Source organism: Hemiscyllium ocellatum, chromosome 12, assembly GCF_020745735.1.
Source record: "Hemiscyllium ocellatum isolate sHemOce1 chromosome 12, sHemOce1.pat.X.cur, whole genome shotgun sequence".
NCBI lineage: Eukaryota > Metazoa > Chordata > Chondrichthyes > Orectolobiformes > Hemiscylliidae > Hemiscyllium > Hemiscyllium ocellatum.
The window spans coordinates 71502386-71520498 of record NC_083412.1 but is presented as its reverse complement, the minus strand read 5'-3'; the positions used below and the strand labels follow the sequence as shown (position 1 = coordinate 71520498).

The 18113-nt window shown below is 38.9% G+C and overlaps 1 protein-coding gene across 2 annotated transcripts in view; it reads left to right on the top strand.

Moving 5' to 3' along the window:
• Positions 1-18113, top strand: part of col8a1a (collagen, type VIII, alpha 1a) — a 151515-nt gene that overhangs the window by 128725 nt on the left and 4677 nt on the right. The window lies entirely within an intron of this gene.

The window sequence follows — 18113 nt, the reverse complement described above, 5'->3', positions numbered from 1 at the left end:
AGTGTGAGAGAAGCAAAAACTCTTGAAACATTTAAGAAGTATTTATGTGCCAAGGCATACAAGTTTCTGGGTTAAGTGCTAGAAAATTAGATTAGAATAGGTGGTGGTTTTTGACCACGATGGACACAGTTATTCAAAGGGCCTTTGTCTATGCTCCAGATCTATATGACTATGGCTCTATAACTTTTAAGTTGTTATTATCTCCAATATTGTGGGACTGATAGGGTCTCTGTACAATGGGATCTATAACAAGCCTTAGATATTGCCAGACCTGCTAAGCTTCTCCAGTTTCTGGTTTTGTTTAATAAACCCATACTAGTTTTCATGAATTAACTCGCATTTCGATGTGACTATTAATTGTGCACCACATTGTTTTTTTCTAGAAGATTCCCCTCTACTTAAGTTGAACTGACAGACCTGTTGCAGCTAGTCTTTTTACCTTTATTTGCATAAGGATATAATATTGTAGTGCTGGGCTGAAAAATCATATCTTCAAACCAGACCATTAAGGTTTAATTGTTACGGATTAATTGGACATGGCAATGAGCAATTGAAGTAAAGTGGAAAAGTACATGAAAAACAGGCCTAACACAAAAATGGTCTGTTTTGACTGAGGAGAGTCTGCCCGACCTTGAGGGTAAGTGGGAACTGTTTGTATGTACTTTTCACCTATTTTTGAGGCTGGAAAAGAACAGAAGTTATTAGAAAATGGGAATTCAGCACATAACCTAAGATTCAGAATAGTAGAAATATCAGGGACTTTGCCCCACTCATTGGACTTCACACCATTGGGCTAGGATTTGCAAGACCAGTGCCATGGAATTTCAGATAGACCTCTTAGTGCCACTGTACACACAGCCTTTAATGGAGAGAAGATGGTGTGAGACTCACTTGTTCGTGTATACTTGTGTATATTATGTACTTTTAAGCCAATCCATTCACTCATTAGTTTGCATGTGTTTCTAATATATATTAAATAGATTAAGCTAATAAATTTGCTTCCTATTAAAGTGCATGTATCATCTTGTAATCATTTTAATCATACCTTAAATAACCCATTAGGTACTTTAAACGTAACCATACAGACGTTTACAATTCTATAATTTTTTGGCCAGACTCCAAGTCCAAGGAAGACTGAAAATTTACAGCCAGTGTCTTGGCAATTTCCATTCTAATTTTCCTTGGTATAAAGGGAAGTTGAGTAGATTAGGCCTGTACTCATTGGAATAAAGAAGAATGAGAGGCAGAATAGAAGAAATGGAAAGCCTCAGACCAAAGGGCATAATCTCAGAATAAGGATCACACATTTAAGACAGAGATGAGGTGGAATTTCTTCCCTAAGGGTTGTGAATCTGTGGAATTCTTTATCACAGAGCGTTTTGAGGCTGGTCCATTGAGTATACTCAAGGCTGAGATAGACAGAATCTTAATTAATAAGAGAATCAAGAAGTTTGGGGATCTGAGGACTATCAGATCAATCATGACCTTATTGAATGGTGGAATGGACTCCTTGGGCTGATTTGCTTACTTCTGTTCCTGCGTCTTTTGGTTCTATGCATAAGTAGCCTTTTTCGATCCCTAATGGGTTCCACTCCTCCTCTAATGACCTTCAAACATTTTCATGTCTATGGAAGGCATTTAGCTTTCCTTTTCATGTTGGCTGTCAGTCTCTTTTCCTTCTCCTCCTTTTCTTCTCTTAATTGATTTTTACTGCCCTTCTGAATCTTCTATATTCAGCTCACTTCGCAATTATATTCTTTACCTACTCATAAGCACACATTTTCTTTCCTATCTAAACTTCTATTTCGTGATCATCCTGGGGGTTCAGGTTTTGACCATGACAGGGATACCTCTTCTTGAAGGTAGCCCATTGCTCAACTATTGTTTTTCCTGCCAAACTTTGACTCTAATTTATTCTGGCCATGTGTATTCTTATCCCAGAGAAGTTGGCTTTCTCTCACTTTATTATTCTTTCTTTGGATTACTATTTTGTTCTTTTCCATAGTCAACCTATAGCTTATGGTATATGATCTATGTCCCCTAAATTATCTCCACTGACACCCTATCTATCTACTTTTTATCATCTCATTGCCAAGAGCAGGGTCTAGCTCCTTAACTGTGTTTTCACTCACAGTAAAGTGGTTGGGTTGATGTTGCAGCGAGGAGCCCAGCAAACATGATCCTAACAGGATGCCGCCATCTTGGATCCCCCAGAGCAGGATCTAATAGTGCCTCTTTTGTTGTTGGAATTGAATTTTTTTCTTTGAAACACCAAAGTAATTTTTATTTTACACTGTCTTTTTCACTCCTGGTATCTCAGTCAATGTTTGGAGAATTAAAGTCCCCCATTATAATTATCCTATTACTACATTTTGCACTTCTCACAACTTCCTTGGAATTTTTTGCCTACTTTCTTCTCATAGGTTGGTAGTCCACTGACAACACCGAACAATGCAAATACACATTCTTTGTTTCTTTGCTCCAAATAGATTCCATCCTTGTTGACATCACTACACTTCTGCCTTTTCCTATCTTTTCTGTTATACCCTCTATCCAGGAACATTTAAAAACTCAATCTTGTCCTTCCTGCAGCTAGATCTCTGTAACAGCCACCACGTTGTCTTTCCATATCAAGCCTTCATGATTTTATATACTTCAGTTAGGTCTTCCACCAATCTCTATTGTGTCAATGAAAAGAAGCCTATGCTATCCAATCTTTCCTCATAACTAAAATTCCCCAGACCAGGCAGCAAACTCATGATTAAATTTTATTCCTTCTCTAGTGCAATCATAATTTTTCTTTATTGTCGTTATAAGAACTGCATGTAGCACTCCAACTGCAGCATTTTTTAAAAACAAAACTAATTTATGCGATGTGGGCATCATTGCCTGGGTCATCATTTATTGCCCATTCCGAACTGCTCTGAAGAGCACGGGCGGCACGGCACGGTGGCACAGTGGTTAGCACTGCTGCCTCACAGCGCCAGGGACCTGGGTTCGATTCCCGCCTCAGGCGACTGACTGTGTGGAGTTTGCACGTTCTCCCCGTGTCTGTGTGGGTTTCCTCCGGGTGCTCCGGTTTCCTCCCACAGTCCAAAGATGTGTAGGTTAGGGTGGATTGGCCATGCTAAATTGCCCATAGTGTTAGGTAAGGGGTATATGTAGGGGTATGGGTGGGTTGTCGCTTCGGCGGGTCGGTGTGGACTTGTTGGGCCGAAGGGCCTGTTTCCACACTGTAAGTAATCTAAAAAAAAAGTGGTCCTGAGTCACTTTCTTGAATCACTGTAACCCATTATAGGAGGTAGACCCACAATGTTGTTAGGGAGGGAGTTGATGGTGCTTTATACAGTTCTAGAAAATCCTCCTGGTGCAGATATTCTTTGTCTTGGATAATAAATTATACTGTCTGTCTTCTTAGCCACTTTACCAGTCACATTGGCTGCAGGTCAGTTGGAAGTTCCTTTGCCTCCAAGTTACAAGGTTCAAGACCCATTCAAGGCCTTGGACAGAAAAAAGTAAACGCTGACAATCAGGTGTAGAACTGAGGGAATGTCATATTGTTACAGGTGCTGTTTTTAGGATTGGATATTAACCAACATCTAGCCAACTGGCTTAGTAGGTACAAAAGATCCCTTGATACTTTTGAAGGAAATATTCCCTGTATATGCAACACTGATCCATTAGGCAATATCACAGAAGTAGATTATCTGATAATTGATACATGGCTATTTATAGGAGCTTGCTGTATGGAAATTCACTGCCATATTTCCTATGAACATGATTATACCTCTCTAATGTTTCATTGGCTTTAAAGAAATTTGAGATGCCTAGTGGGGAAGAATACTTTAGGAATCCAAGTCTATACTTCTCTAACTGTCCAACCATCTTTAGAGATTTGTGGACAAGGTCCTTCTGTTCTGCTTGGAGTTTACCTGAACTAGCTATTCTCAGGTCTTTCAAGTTTTCATTTGTCTCTAGAACCCAATATTTAATGCAATCCGTTTTTCCTTCTGGGAATATATGTATTGTAATCTGACTGCAAATCATAGCATTTAACTGCTACCTTTTCCCAAAAATTTAATCCAGGCCAAAAGGCCCTTTTATCTCAGAGTTTTGCTCTCTTGCATTCCATCATCCTTATCTTTAATCTTTATTCATTTTTCTTGTTCTTACATTGAACATAATTATTTGATGTTTGCTATTTCAGCATTTTTCATTATTGCCGCATTGCTGCCATGGCCCATTTAATTTTCCAAAACTAAGCCCGGCAATTCTGTTTTCTTTTATAGACTTGACACATGCTGATCTGTACAACAGTCCTGAATACTCTGAATATTCCTGAATACTCTGAAAAGATATATTAATTTTTAGTCCATTTTATTTTGGAAAAACTCATTAAATTGCTGTTCCAATTGCAGTTGTGTTTGGTATATTTCATAGTATTAGCCACCAGAGGACTCTCATTGTCAATAATGTACTTGCCTTCATCTAAGTGTGTGGTTATAATTGTTGTGACTTATTAAAATAGTCTTTTTTCCATTTTTGCAACCGGAAATATTCTCAATATAAACAAATTCACAGCATGTTTGAGTAAGGTATATTTTCACGGGGAGTGGGACGAGTCTGCATTGAGCTAAAGTTGATTGAAGTGGAATGAAAAGCTTAAAGAGACAGTTCAAAGCTCAAAGAGAAATGTTCAAAAAGATAGCTGACAATTGTTCCAGTGCCAAAGGTACAAAATTGCCCTAAGATGTTTGGTGTTAAACTATGAGCCTCAGACAAAAATACACAGTGTTGTACAACATACTTCCTCTGGCTTCTGGATATTACACAGTGAAATTTGATAATGGTGCTAAAGCATTGTCCTTCATGGTTAAATTGTGCACAGGAGTGTTTTCTTTCTGTTGTGGAGACTGGAAGAATGCAAGCAAAATTGTTATTTTCCCCACCCTTGTGCCAGAAAACCAGTTTAAAAAGTCACTTAATGAAAAGTGTATCTGTGAAGCCTTCTTTACAGTACAGTGTAATCATATAAATCAGGTCAGAACACATTGTCTCTTCCCTTGCACACTACACTACTGTGATAAAATGATGCATGGCTGTTTGAGTGTTCTCCAAAAGTGTTTTGCCAAGGAGTTTTTCATGAAGACAAACAGAAGCTGTGTTTAGTGTAACACAACCTCTGCGCTGAAATACAGAAGTTTTGCTCTAATAGTCTTATTCATGGCCTCGCTTAAGATCTTCGATGGTATAAACATGGCTTAGCTTCTTTTCAACATACCTTTACCCCTTCAGATTTGTGTTTCAGCTTTGTACTAAGTGGGTTATGTTTCAACTTTCTGACAATTGAAATGAAAATCAGTGAGTTTTTAGAACAATTGATCTATAATTATACATGTACTTCCAGACAGCCAGTTGAAAAGTTACCACACAGATGTTTGCAGCAGAACAGTTATTTGTCTTACCTCATGCAACAGACTAGTTTGTGGCCTCTACATTTTACTAAACAATCATTCTAAATACTACCTTCTTAATCCAGTGTCAACTGTACAGGTGTATGATCATGAAAGTGCACGTTGACAACAACAGAAAAAAGTTGACAAAATGGTCAGGGATCACTTATTACCATATAATAGATATCTAGCCACTAGTTTAGACTGGCTCAGAACTTGTTGCTTGATAACAGTGTTGATGATACCTTCTATCACTTCACTTATGATCAAGAGTAGACTGATGGGATGGTAATGGGCTGGGTTGGATTTGTCCTGACTTTTGTGTATAGGACACTCCTGGGCAATTTTTCACATTGTTGGGATTTATAGAATCTTTACAATATGGAATCAGGTCATTCAGTCCATCAAGTCTATAACGATCCTCCAAAGAACTGCTTCTTTAATAAAGGAAGACATTAGTGTGGTGATAAATAGCACGATAAGTGCAACAGATTGTAAAGTGGAAGCACACAGCAAAGGCTTCTACAGTTATATAAACAGAGATGAGCTAAAGTGAATATCAAACCCTTGGAGGATGCTAACTGGGGAATTCATAACAGGTAACCAAGAAATGATAGAAGTTAAACCAATATTTTGCATCAGCCTTCATGAGGACACTATAAACATGCCAAAGATATCAGGTAAGAAAGATGCTAATGGGAGGACTGTTCTTGTAACAGTCTCTACAATGAGAAACAAAGTATTTGGCAAACTAGTGGGATTAAAGGGAGACAAGTCAATCTAATAGCCCACATCCAAAGGTTTTAAAGGAAGTAGCTGCAAAGATAATGAAGGCATTGGTTGAACTGTTCCAGCAGTCACTGGATAGAGTCATTTAGCACAGAAACAGACCTTCGGCCCAATTCATCCAGTTCTGACTAGATTTCCTAAACTGAACTAGTCTCATTTGCCTGTGTTTGGCCCATATCCCTCTAAACTTATCCTCTCTGTGTACCTGCCCAAATGTCTTTTAAATGTTATAATTGTACTCACCTCTACTACTTTCTCTGGCAGCTTGTTCCATGTATACACCATCCTCTGTGTGAAAAAGTTGCCCCTCAGGTGCCTTTTATATCTTTCCTCTCCCACCTTAAACCCATGCCCTCTAGTTTTGGACTACCCTACCATGAGGAAAAGACCTTAGCCATTCACCTTATCTATGGCCCTCATGATCTTATAAACCTCTATAGGGTTTCCCCTCAGCATCCGATGTGTCGGGGGAAGACATTCCATAAGGGTTCCAGTGAATTGGGAAATCACTAATGTGATACACCTGTGAGCAGGACATTTTAGAGAACCTAACACAATCAAGCAGAGTCAATATGGTTTTCCAAAGAGAAATCACATTTGACCAATTTGCCAGAGTTCTTTGAGGATATAACAAGTGAGTTGATAAAGGGGAAGCGGTTGATGTAATAAATTTAGATTTTAGAAGGCATTCAATAAGGTGCCACAAAAATGTTACTCCAAAGAAGAAACTCATATATTGGGGCAATATCTAACGTGGATTGAGAATTGGTTAATACAGAAGAGGGAGAATTAAGATGATTAGGTCATTTTCAGGTTAGAAAGAGGTAATTAGTGGAATGCCTCAAGGATTAGTTCTAGGTCTTCAATTATTTACTATCTATAGTAACAATATGGAGAGTGTTGTTTTCAAATTTTCTGATGAACAATAATATATGGGACAGCATGTTTTGTTGAAGACAAAGAATTTGCATGAGGCTATATAAATGAGTTGAAGAGTTTAATATGGGAAAGTGTGAAATCATGCAACTTGTTAGGAAGAATCAAAGGCAGACTATCACTTAAATTCAGAGAGGCTCCAAAGAAGTGGGCGGCATGGTGGCACAGTGGTTAGCACTGCTGCCTCACAGCACCTGAGACCCGGGTTCAATTCCCGACTCGGGCGACTGACTGTGTGGAGTTTGCACGTTCTCCCCGTGTCTGCGTGGGTTTCCTCCGGGTGCTCCGGTTTCCTCCCACAGTCCAAAGATGTGTGGGTCAGGTGAATTGGTCATGCTAAATTGCCCATAGTGTTAGGTAAGGGGTAAATGTAGGGGTTTGGGTGGGTTGTGCTTCGGCGGGTCGGTGTGGACTTGTTGGGCCGAAGGGCCTGTTTCCACACTGTAAGTAATCTAATCTAATCTAAAGTAAAACTTCAGTCAGATGACTGCACTTCCTACTCCGCAAATGCCTGGCTGAGATCCATTGCTATGTATTAAAGCACCATTAGGTTTTTATATTAAATTAAATAGTACAGATGTGTGAGGCACAGGAAAATATGGTAGACAAAACATACATAATCACATAACTCAAACCAGTCTGCAATTGAAGAACACAGGCACTGGATCAAGCAATCTGTGCTCAAATGAGTGGAAAATGAATTGGAAAGCAATGAGACAAAGAGTGTGTGCTGTTTTTGTCTGTTATTTAAAACACCTTAGTTGTCAGTGAAATTGCCAATAAAAACATTAGCACCAGCTCATAAATTAACATTTGTGGACTCTTGGCATTTTATGTGGATGTTGAAAGAATATGTTCAGACTCAACAAGCAGAACAAGTTCTCCATAGAAATATGTTGTATAAAAGTTTGAGTATCTCACATAATATGGTTAAATGCAGTTGTTTTTTTGAATTTTGAACAGGTCACTTGAGCATTCCTCAGGGAAAAGTGCTCTGTTTTCAGAGGGGAGGATTATACCATCAAATTTACAATCCATTTAATAAATGTTTAAGTGAAGCTTTTGTAAAGATATAAACCTTTACTCGCCATGAAATAAAAATTTGGTGTTGTTAGCGTTAAGCTACTTTAGAGGCCAAAAGATTGTGAATCTAGGAGTTCTTTCTCTCTTTAAATGTGATTCATGTTCCTTTATTACTTAAGGAATTTTCAATTCATGTGGAAATTACTTTATTTTAAATGACTATATGTTTCTCAATGCTTTTCAATGCTTTGTCTCACAGCGCCTGAGACCCGGGTTCAATTCCCGACTCAGGCGACTGACTGTGTGGAGTTTGCACGTTCTCCCCGTGTCTGCGTGGGTTTCCTCCGGGTGCTCCGGTTTCCTCCCACAGTCCAAAGATGTGCGGGTAAGGTGAATTGGCCATGCTAAATTGCCCGTAGTGTTAGGTAAGGGGTAAATGTAGGGGTCTGGGTGGGTTGTGCTTCGGCGGGTCGGTGTGGACTTGTTGGGCCGAAGGGCCTGTTTCCACACTGTAAGTAATGTAATGTAATGTAATCTAAAAGTTAGAGACAGCAAAATATGCTAGATCTACTAATTTAATTATAATACAACCAGCTTGAGGCATTGCTCAATGTCCGTGAATATAAAGCTTTGGAGGCAGAGAATACAATTGAAAAGATTAATACTGAGGCAAGCCATAAACATCAGCCACAATGATATCCCAGATGATGATGGGGGCAGGACAGCTAAGGATCTCAATGTCACCTAACATTTATCCTCCTCAAAGTCTCAATAATAATGTCTATCATATCAATGAAAACTGTAACTAGTTGCTAACATGCAATAACCCGTATCTTGTTAGCAACAGAGATCGTTCTGGCTATACTGGGAAGTGGTTTTCTTCTAACATACTAAGCTAAGCATTTCCTGCTCCTCGGATGCTGCCTGACTTGCTGTGCTTTTCCAGCACCACTCCGATCGAAACAAAGGTCCTGTAGTTTCCTACACTTAGAGAGGATGATGGCAGTAACCTCCATCATGAACAGCAGCTCATTCAGAAGAGTGAGCTGGCATTCTCCTGCAACAAGTACCAGATCAAGCATTTACTCTTCAGTTCCGAAAATACATGTGTGTTGGCTTCGAGCTGCCAGCTTTAATTGCTAATAAAAATAGAGAATGCTTGAAAAATTCAGCAGATCTGACAGCATCTGTGGAGAGAGAAGTAGAGTTAATGTTTTGAATCTGGTCTTTTTTTTATATAGATATTTTTATTGGGCATTTAACATTTTGACAAATTTACAAAAATAAGCAGAATTTTCAAGCACAAACATTAATATAAAAATAGATCTTAAATATATAATCATCAAAATTCAACTAATCCACAATCATCCAGAGTGTATAGTTGAGTCGCTTACATCCTTCAAATAAGAGAAAATGTTCTCTAATACACTCATAACAGTATGATAAAAAAGGAAGCTATTTCCAAACAATAAGAACAAAAAAAAAATTAAACATGTTTGAATGGAGATCTTCCCCCTTGTTCTCAGGGGGCCTTACTACCTTTCCAACGTTCCACCATATCCTCTCCCAAACAGTGTCCCACCCGCGACCCGGGCGCTCCTTAATAGGATTTAGATATAATACCGAGCTAGAGTTAACAGTGAGCGCCGCACCCCCACCCCTCCCCACCCATACCTGAGTATATCTAATAGCATCAATGCCACGTACAAACACACATAACTATAAAATTACAACTCCAACAGATTACAGTTAAGTATGATAACATAGCAAGGAAGACAACCCCGCTCCCAGAGGCAAAAGTAAAGTAGAATAAAGTATCCATTTCTCCCCACGGAGTGTGGGAGAGGCAAGCCAACATAAATTGTCTCTTACGATTTATTTAACCGAGTCTAAAAGTTTCTTAGCCTCTTCCGATGATCTAAAATTATACTCGGATCCTTCGTGGGTAAAGCATAACGTCGCTGGGTAGCGTAAGGTGTATTGAATATCTAAGTCCCTTAAACATTTCTTCACCTCATCAAACGCCTTCCTTCTTCGTGCCAAAGCCGGGGAGAAGTCCTGAAATAACATAATCTTGGATCCTTCATGAATCATAGCTTTAGGATCCTTTCCAAGCTTTCTGGAGGCATCCAGGAGTATCTGCCTCTCCCTATAACTCTGCAGCCGGAACAGGACCGGGCGTGGGCACTGGTTTGGGCCAGATCCGCGTGCTGCGACCCGGTAGGCCCACTCCACCCTTACCCGGTCAGTTTCAGCCCCCAGGTTTAAAAGCTGGGGCAGCCATCGCTCCAGAAATACTACTAACTGTTCTTTCCCTTCTTGCTCTTGAAGGCCCAGCAACCGAATATTTTTTCTCCGATTTCTGTTGTCAATATCATCGATGTAAATTTCAAAGGCCCTGATTCTCTGCTCCAGAGCTCGCACCTGTTCTGCAGCTGTTTGAGCTGCAGCCTCGGAGGTCGTGGCCTTTAGTTCCGCCCCCTCCACTCGGCCCTGCAGCTCCTCCATGGTTTGATTCTGTTTCTGCAGCTTTTCTTCGAATGCATTGCATCTCTGTCTGGATTCTGCGATGAAATTGACGAGTGTCGATTCCAATCTGGCAATCATCTCTACAAGGCCTGTTTTTACATCAGCTGCAGCCGGAGGAGAGGAGGGTGGGGGAGGGGTCTTTGTTTTCTGAGAGCTGCGGGGTCCCTTTGATTTACTCATTATCCACTCAGTATTAGACTATTTAAATATAATATTCAGCAGCTAATTAAGATTAAAGAAATTTTTTGGGTGGTTTGGCAAGTGTGGTGGGGGCAGGAAACCCACTTTACCCAGGTTTTGGGAAGGGCTCTGTAGACTCAGACTTGCTGAGTCGCCACCATCTTGGATCTCGAATCTGGTCTTTTGAAGGAGAGCCATACCAGATTCAAAAAAATAATTCAGTTTCTCGCTTTGCAGATGGTGTCAGACCTGCTGGGTTTTTCCAACATTCTGTGTTTGTTTTGCCTTTATTCAAAAGTCTAATTGCTGTTCAGTTAACACCAGGTGAGTTCACTGAAAGTTTAACTGCCATTGACTGTGAAGTTCAGAACCCTGGCTTTGCTCGTGGGCAAAACTGGAATACTGAAATTAAAACATAATGTATGCTGGAAAAAAAGATCAGCAGATCAGTTGATATCTGTGGAAAGAGAAACCGAGTTGACATTTCTGATCTATCATCAGAACAGAGGTTCTGCTAGTCCTGAAGAATGTTTGGGAAGGTGTACCTCTGTTCCTTGGTACTTTTTTCAAAAATGAAGTACAATACAAAAATTCCACTAGACAGTGTGTCAGACTACAACCCACTAGTGGTTAATACTGTTACATTCAACTATGCAGATTTACAGGCTAGATAATGAGTTTCCATCCTAGAGACAGACTTCGTCTATAGCATTTTGAACCAAAGGAGAGCTACAGACTGAAATAAATGAACGTATTCATTAAGCATTAATTGGACACTTGCTCTGCGTCTCCAGCATTATCTCGTCTTGCATTAATTTTCCAGCATTCATAACTAATTTCAGTTTAGTCCTATTCCAATTTAGGATAGTTTATTGAAAAATAAATTGTAGAAAGACAAATTCATTTTTCAGAAAAAGTAAAGACTTTGAGAGACCCTAATAAAACCTCCCAAGTTTGTGCAAGAAAATTTGTGAAATGGATAACAGCAAATGCCTTAGCTATTGGGGGAACAACTTTAAAAATATGAAATCAGAATTAAGAAGGAAATCAATTGACACTTATTTACACTACGACTTACATTCTTATGGAACAAATGACCAGAAAAAACCACTAGCAAAAGTCATAGAAAAAGTGCTCAACGGACAATTCATGTGCTTTTTGAGAAAGAAGGAATTCAGAGAAACCATAAGGAGACAGATTTGGGATTTATTAAAAATGAATTGTTTGCCCATTCCTAAAACATACCATGTTTTTACACAAACCAGACAACTATGATTTAAGTGGCAAACAGGAATAGAAAATATAACCTGAAGACTATCTGTTACAAATAATCGCATGTCTGGGAATGCATGATTCAGAATTTTAACTCAGCCTTGTGGTTTAGGACATGATCCTTAGTTAGATCTCCAGCTTTGTAGCATATGCAACTCTCACTGCCAAATGGATCATTTCTGAGTCCAGTATCCATTCCTCCGTATTCTCTCTCCAGTAAATGCAAACAGGAAAGTAAGTATTAAATAAAGATCTCAAAGGCTTCCTCCTGTAGCATGCAGAATTTATAACTAGCAGAAGGAAATGTCCATTTAAAAGGAATAAACATTCACGATTCTCCATAACTGCATCCGTGGCCTTGACCTCAAAGTGGTAGTAAAACCATGAAAACAAATCACCCTTACTTATTTTGAAAGCTATTCAAGAAAATACAAGATGCGTGTAAAATAAAGTAGGGAGGAGTCAATGGAGACATAAAGGAAAGCATAACACCGAGACTTGAAGAAGACTAATTATAGAAGGTGTTACTGCAATTATGTCAGTGGTCAAATATGTTTAAAGAATTAGATTGCAACTCTAGAGAAAGTGGTGGAGGCTGGTACAGTTGCAACACTTAAGAGGCACTTGGATGGGTTTGGAGGGGTATGGACTGGGTGCTGGCAGGTGGGACTGGATTGGGTTGGGACATCTGGTCGGCATGGACGGGTTGGACCGAAGGGTCTGTTTCCATGCTGTACATCTCTATGACTCTAGGACTCTATAACAGCTATGCTTTATTACTCTATTTATCACATTGTATCACTGTGTTCATTTTGTAATTTTCTTCAAGCTGCATTTGCCCTCCCCGAATGATAATACGGAAAGTAAACACTATCATTCTGAAAATGTGACAAAGAGAATATCATCTGGATTTAATTTTAACACATTACAGCACCTCTGGATAGTGTTTATAAGATGGAAAAGGTCATACAGGCAATCAAATCTCCTCTCCTCTTTCATCCCTCCCAAGGATTATTAAGATATCAATTGGTTAATTCAAGTTGAATACAGTCACAAACTGTTTTTGAGCTGGGGAAAGCACAAAGATTTTAAAAAGAGCAATTAAATTTATGCTCTTAAATCAGAAGAAAAGGAAATCTCATTAATTTTGATGTATTGCATGGGGTCACTGACTGTCTATGCTTTAATAAAGTTAATGATTCATGCCCATTAAAATACTGAGATTTTTAAACATTGTGCACAGTAGAGTATTGGACCAGAATAAAGCAATGATTTTGAGAAAACATAAAGACAACAAAGTGTATTGAGATGCAAATGGATCAGCACCATCCTGACTAAGAAATAGCCAAATTTGCCCAAGAAAAAGCTTTTATTCTGTAGATCTTAATAATGGACACTTTTACCTGGAATGAATCAGTTCACTTAATTCTCATTTTCCTAGAAGTAAATACATTGGAATATTCATTTAAATTAATGTTAATTAACATGAATACCACTTGAGCTGGTTACTTGCATACCCAAACTTTTCATTCTCTAATAGTATCTACAAAGTTATTACAGATTTCTGAAGGCACACTTTACAGTATTTATATCAGGAAACAATTCAAGGGAATTCCTAATGCTCCAATTTGCAGTCAGAACACTTTAAGTACTCTTAAAATGTGCAATTGTTTATAGAAACAAAACTAATGTTACTTGATTCTGTCAAACAACCCGCTTTACTCTAAGTTGTAGAAACATTAAAGTGCAGGGAAATTCCTGTATTGTTAAATTCAATCCAGTGAAGACAGCTTTCTTTTAAAATGAGAAACACATTGCAGTTGTAATAGTTGAAATATAACCCTCCAGGCTGGGAAAATTATTCTCTTCTCAAAAAGAATTTCTTGGATCACGTCAAAGCCAAAATGCATTTATAGTCTAAGAAATAAAAGTTTCAGTGGCTCCTCTGGATGGTTCAGCTCAGTATAGCAGTTAGAAGTTGAGTGTAACAACAATGGATGTTCTCAATACACTTGGCGACAACATTAGCTAGTCTCCGAACATTGGATCTGAATGACTATAAGTGTCTTTAATGTTTTGATGTAGGGGCAGAACTGATAGGTTCTTACTGTTAATCACTATTCAACAACTTCTATTGCAAAGCAATGGCATGTGAATATCATGTGAAGTGAAGAGAACTTCAGAGTTAAACAGCCATCAAATCAACCACTGTAGCCATTCTGCAACACACACAAACAAAACTTTAAAAATATCATGTTAAACACAATAACAAAGAGAGAAAAAATGTATTTTAAAAATCCATTCAGCTCATCCCATTTCCTAGTGCAATAACCCTCTCATCATGAAACAAGACTTGGAAATGAGATGAAGTAACCACTCCTTTCTGCACACATTATCTTCAGAAAAGGAGGAGAAAGCAATGAAGGAAGACTTGAGTGTAAGGAATAATGTCTGATTATTCTCTTCACTCAAGTAAATATAATTTATTATCCTTTTGTTGTTTTCTAGTAGTATTGTCTCTACAGAACTGTGAGAACATATGATTAATACAATGGAAAGACTTGGCTGATTGAGTGCAGATGTATCAGACTGATTGTACATGTCGAATTTGAGCTGATAACCCCTGTATTTGACACTACTCATTTTCAACATAAGCTATTAAAATCGAAACAGTTGCAAGTCAAACATATTTGGTTTACAATTCAGAATTTTTTTTAACATTGCAGTAGCAATTACATTTCTAAAATATTGCCTGTAATCTTCACTGACAAAAACAACATCAGGCAGGATTTAAAACCACTGCTGCGCTTAATCCTATTTGTTATCTAACTGCTGGATTTGGTTACAATGCCTCCCTAAGTGTCTGTTCAGACCTCACAAAAACCAGTACAAATTAACCTTCTCATCCCAGATGTTACAGTGCAAAGCAAGAGGACGAGGGCAAATCGCACAAATTATTAAAGTCAGCAATCTGTGCTACCACACAGATCCCATCCTCCAAATCCCATCCTCCTTTTAGATGGGCCACAGGCAAAAGTCACAGAGTGGATGTGTGACAGTTTTTTTTATGTGAAACTGTGGAATACTAGAATCTGGGCAAAGTCTCTGGCAGACAATTATTCAATGATCTTTACTTAGGTTGTTAGATCAGGCTTTTAATAATCCCAAAGTACACTGTGGAATGTATTACTAAAATAGAGACACAATGTTAAAACAGGAAGCTATCATGAACATTTTAGCATGATCTAACAAGTTTTACCCTGAAATGATTGATAGTCAATTATTTTTCAACCAATGCAAACCATTGAGTGTTAAGACTTGATGAAAATTTCATTAAAGGGTCATGCAAAAGGTTTGTCATGAATACACATAAGAGAATTAAATGGACAGAAAGCTTTAGGGAAAATGGTAGGTTGGTGAATTCAAAAGGTGGCTTTGAATGAAAATTGGAATAACCAAATATTAAGAATCATTTAGTGCAAAGCCTGAGAGCATAAACCAACGAGAACATCTGTGATGGGGCAGGCATTAGTCGTTAAGGATGTTAAAGAGCTGTTATGAATTGGATAAGCTTTACGCCTTGAATGATTCAATGACAGAATGGAGGGTTCTGGTATAGTGCCCTAAATTCTGTTAATTTTCTGAATAATAGTACCATAGAATTGGTTCTGCTAGCTGGCTTGAGGAAGCAGACCTAACAGTGTCAATACCTATAGCTGGCTTAGACATAGATCTCCCAGAATCTGAAGTGAAATAGTGCCAATTCCTGGATTCCATATTGGGTTATGATAACTTAGTCAGAAACATATAAATGCATGAAGTTCATTATAACTTCATCAAAGTAAACATTAAAAAGCATTCCTGATATTTTTCTCAAAAGGAAAGTCAGTTTAAGGGTTTGGGGAGAGGTTTGGCTTTGCAGAGGAGGGATGGGTGGAGGGGAAAAAAGGAGACTGCAGTCGGGGTTAGCAAGTGGCATGAGGTCTGCAATGAGAGTGGGAATGACAAGAGGGTTAAAGAGTGACAGGATGATTGAATGAGGTGGGTAGTGAGGCAGTCTGTGGGGTTGGGGATAGGAGAGAAGGAGGTTGCAAAGGGGTGAGAAAGATGGATGTTACCAACAGAATTGGGAGAGAGTCAGGTTACAAGTGAGAAAGAAAGTGGGTTTGCAAGGTGCTATTGGAAAGAAAGGGAGGGTGCAGAGCTGGGGAGAGAGACCACAAGAGAGAGGATGTGCGAGAGAGGGAGTTTGCAAGAGATGGAAGGAGAAAGAGGGATGTTGCAAGGAATTTGGGAAGAAGGGGAAACTGTGTGGAGAGGGATGAAAGCAAGGGAGGCTGCATAGGTAGGAAGAAAGGAGATGGAAATTTCAAAGAAAGGCGTTTTAAACCAGCTAACTGGAAACCTGGAAAATTTGAAATCACTCAGATAATGAATTACCTATAGTTGGGAATAGCGATATCATGTGGATAAATGCGATGTTATCCACTTTAGTCATAAAAATAGGAAGGCAGATTATTATCTAAATGGTGGCAGTTTAGGAAAAAATGAGGAGCAACAAGGCCTCTGTGTCTTAGTGGAACAGTTGCTAAAGGTTGGCATGCAGGTGAGTGGCAGTGAGGAAAGCGAGAGGATTTGAGTATCGGAGTAAGGATGTCTGCAGTTATACAGGGCCTTAGTGAGGCCACACCTTAGATATTTTGTGCAGTTTTGGTCTCTTAGTCTGAGGAAGAACATCTTTGCTATTGAGGTAGTCCGGCGAATGTTCACCAGACTGATTCCTGGGATGGCAGGACTGACATATGAGGAAAGACTGGATCGACTGGGCTTGGATTCACTGGATTTTAAAAGAAAGGGTTTTTTTTGGGGGGGGCGGGGAGATCACATAGAAACATAAAATCCTGTTGAGACTTGACAAGCTAGATGCAGGAAGAATGTTCCCAGTGTTGGAGAAGTCCAGGATTAGGGGTCACAATCTAAGAATGAGGAGTAAGCCATTGAGGATGAGGTGGGGAAGAATTTCTTCACCCAGAGTTGTGAGCCTCTCCCACAGGAAGCTGTTGGTGCTAGTTCATTAGATATATTTCAGAGAGAGCTGGACATAGACCTTGTGGCTACAGAGATCAAGGTGTATGGGGAGAGGCGGGAATGGGACACTGAGATTGCATGATCAGCCATGATCGTATTGAATGGTGCTGCAGGCTCAAAGAGCCGAATGCCCTATTCCTGCACCTGTTTTCTATGTTTACACATGAATGTCGAACTTCTACCAGGAGACTGCATATGCTCAAGGGTTGCCTTATGGGAGAAACATGCAGTGAATACAGTGTATGAATACTATGTCAATTGTAAAATTTAAATCTGAAATGCAGTAAAAAGGATAACAACTGCCTGGTTAAAGTAGTTAAGCTTTATGAATTTGCAATGGGAAGGCAACAGCTGTGACCTCACAGATATGAACAGTATGTTTAACGTAATGCCTTTTTTGTATGTAGAAATATGTATTACTTTTTTTGAGAAACATCTTTTGTTGCTAGTTTATGACTGTGCTCTTAAGCTAAGTTAAATACTGCCATTGAGGAAACAAAGATTTTCTTTGAGTGCTGTGGTTTTAAATTTAATGCACCATTAACATTGATTTAATTCTTCTAATTTAACTTTTATGTGATTCTAAACAGCTCATACATCAGTGCAAGTACAGAAGGTAATGTTACTACATGACTAATAAATCAAATAGTAAGAGTGAGAAAGGAGCCCTTGAAAACCAAAACGTACCCAATGACGATCAAAAAGTAGACCCTAGAAAAATTACTTCATACCCTGGTGACCAGGAGAGCATTGAAGATGTAATCTTTGGTGTCAGTTTACATAGGGATTTGCTTTTGTTAACATGGACTCAGAGTATAATGACAAGGGATGAACAATTTGTAG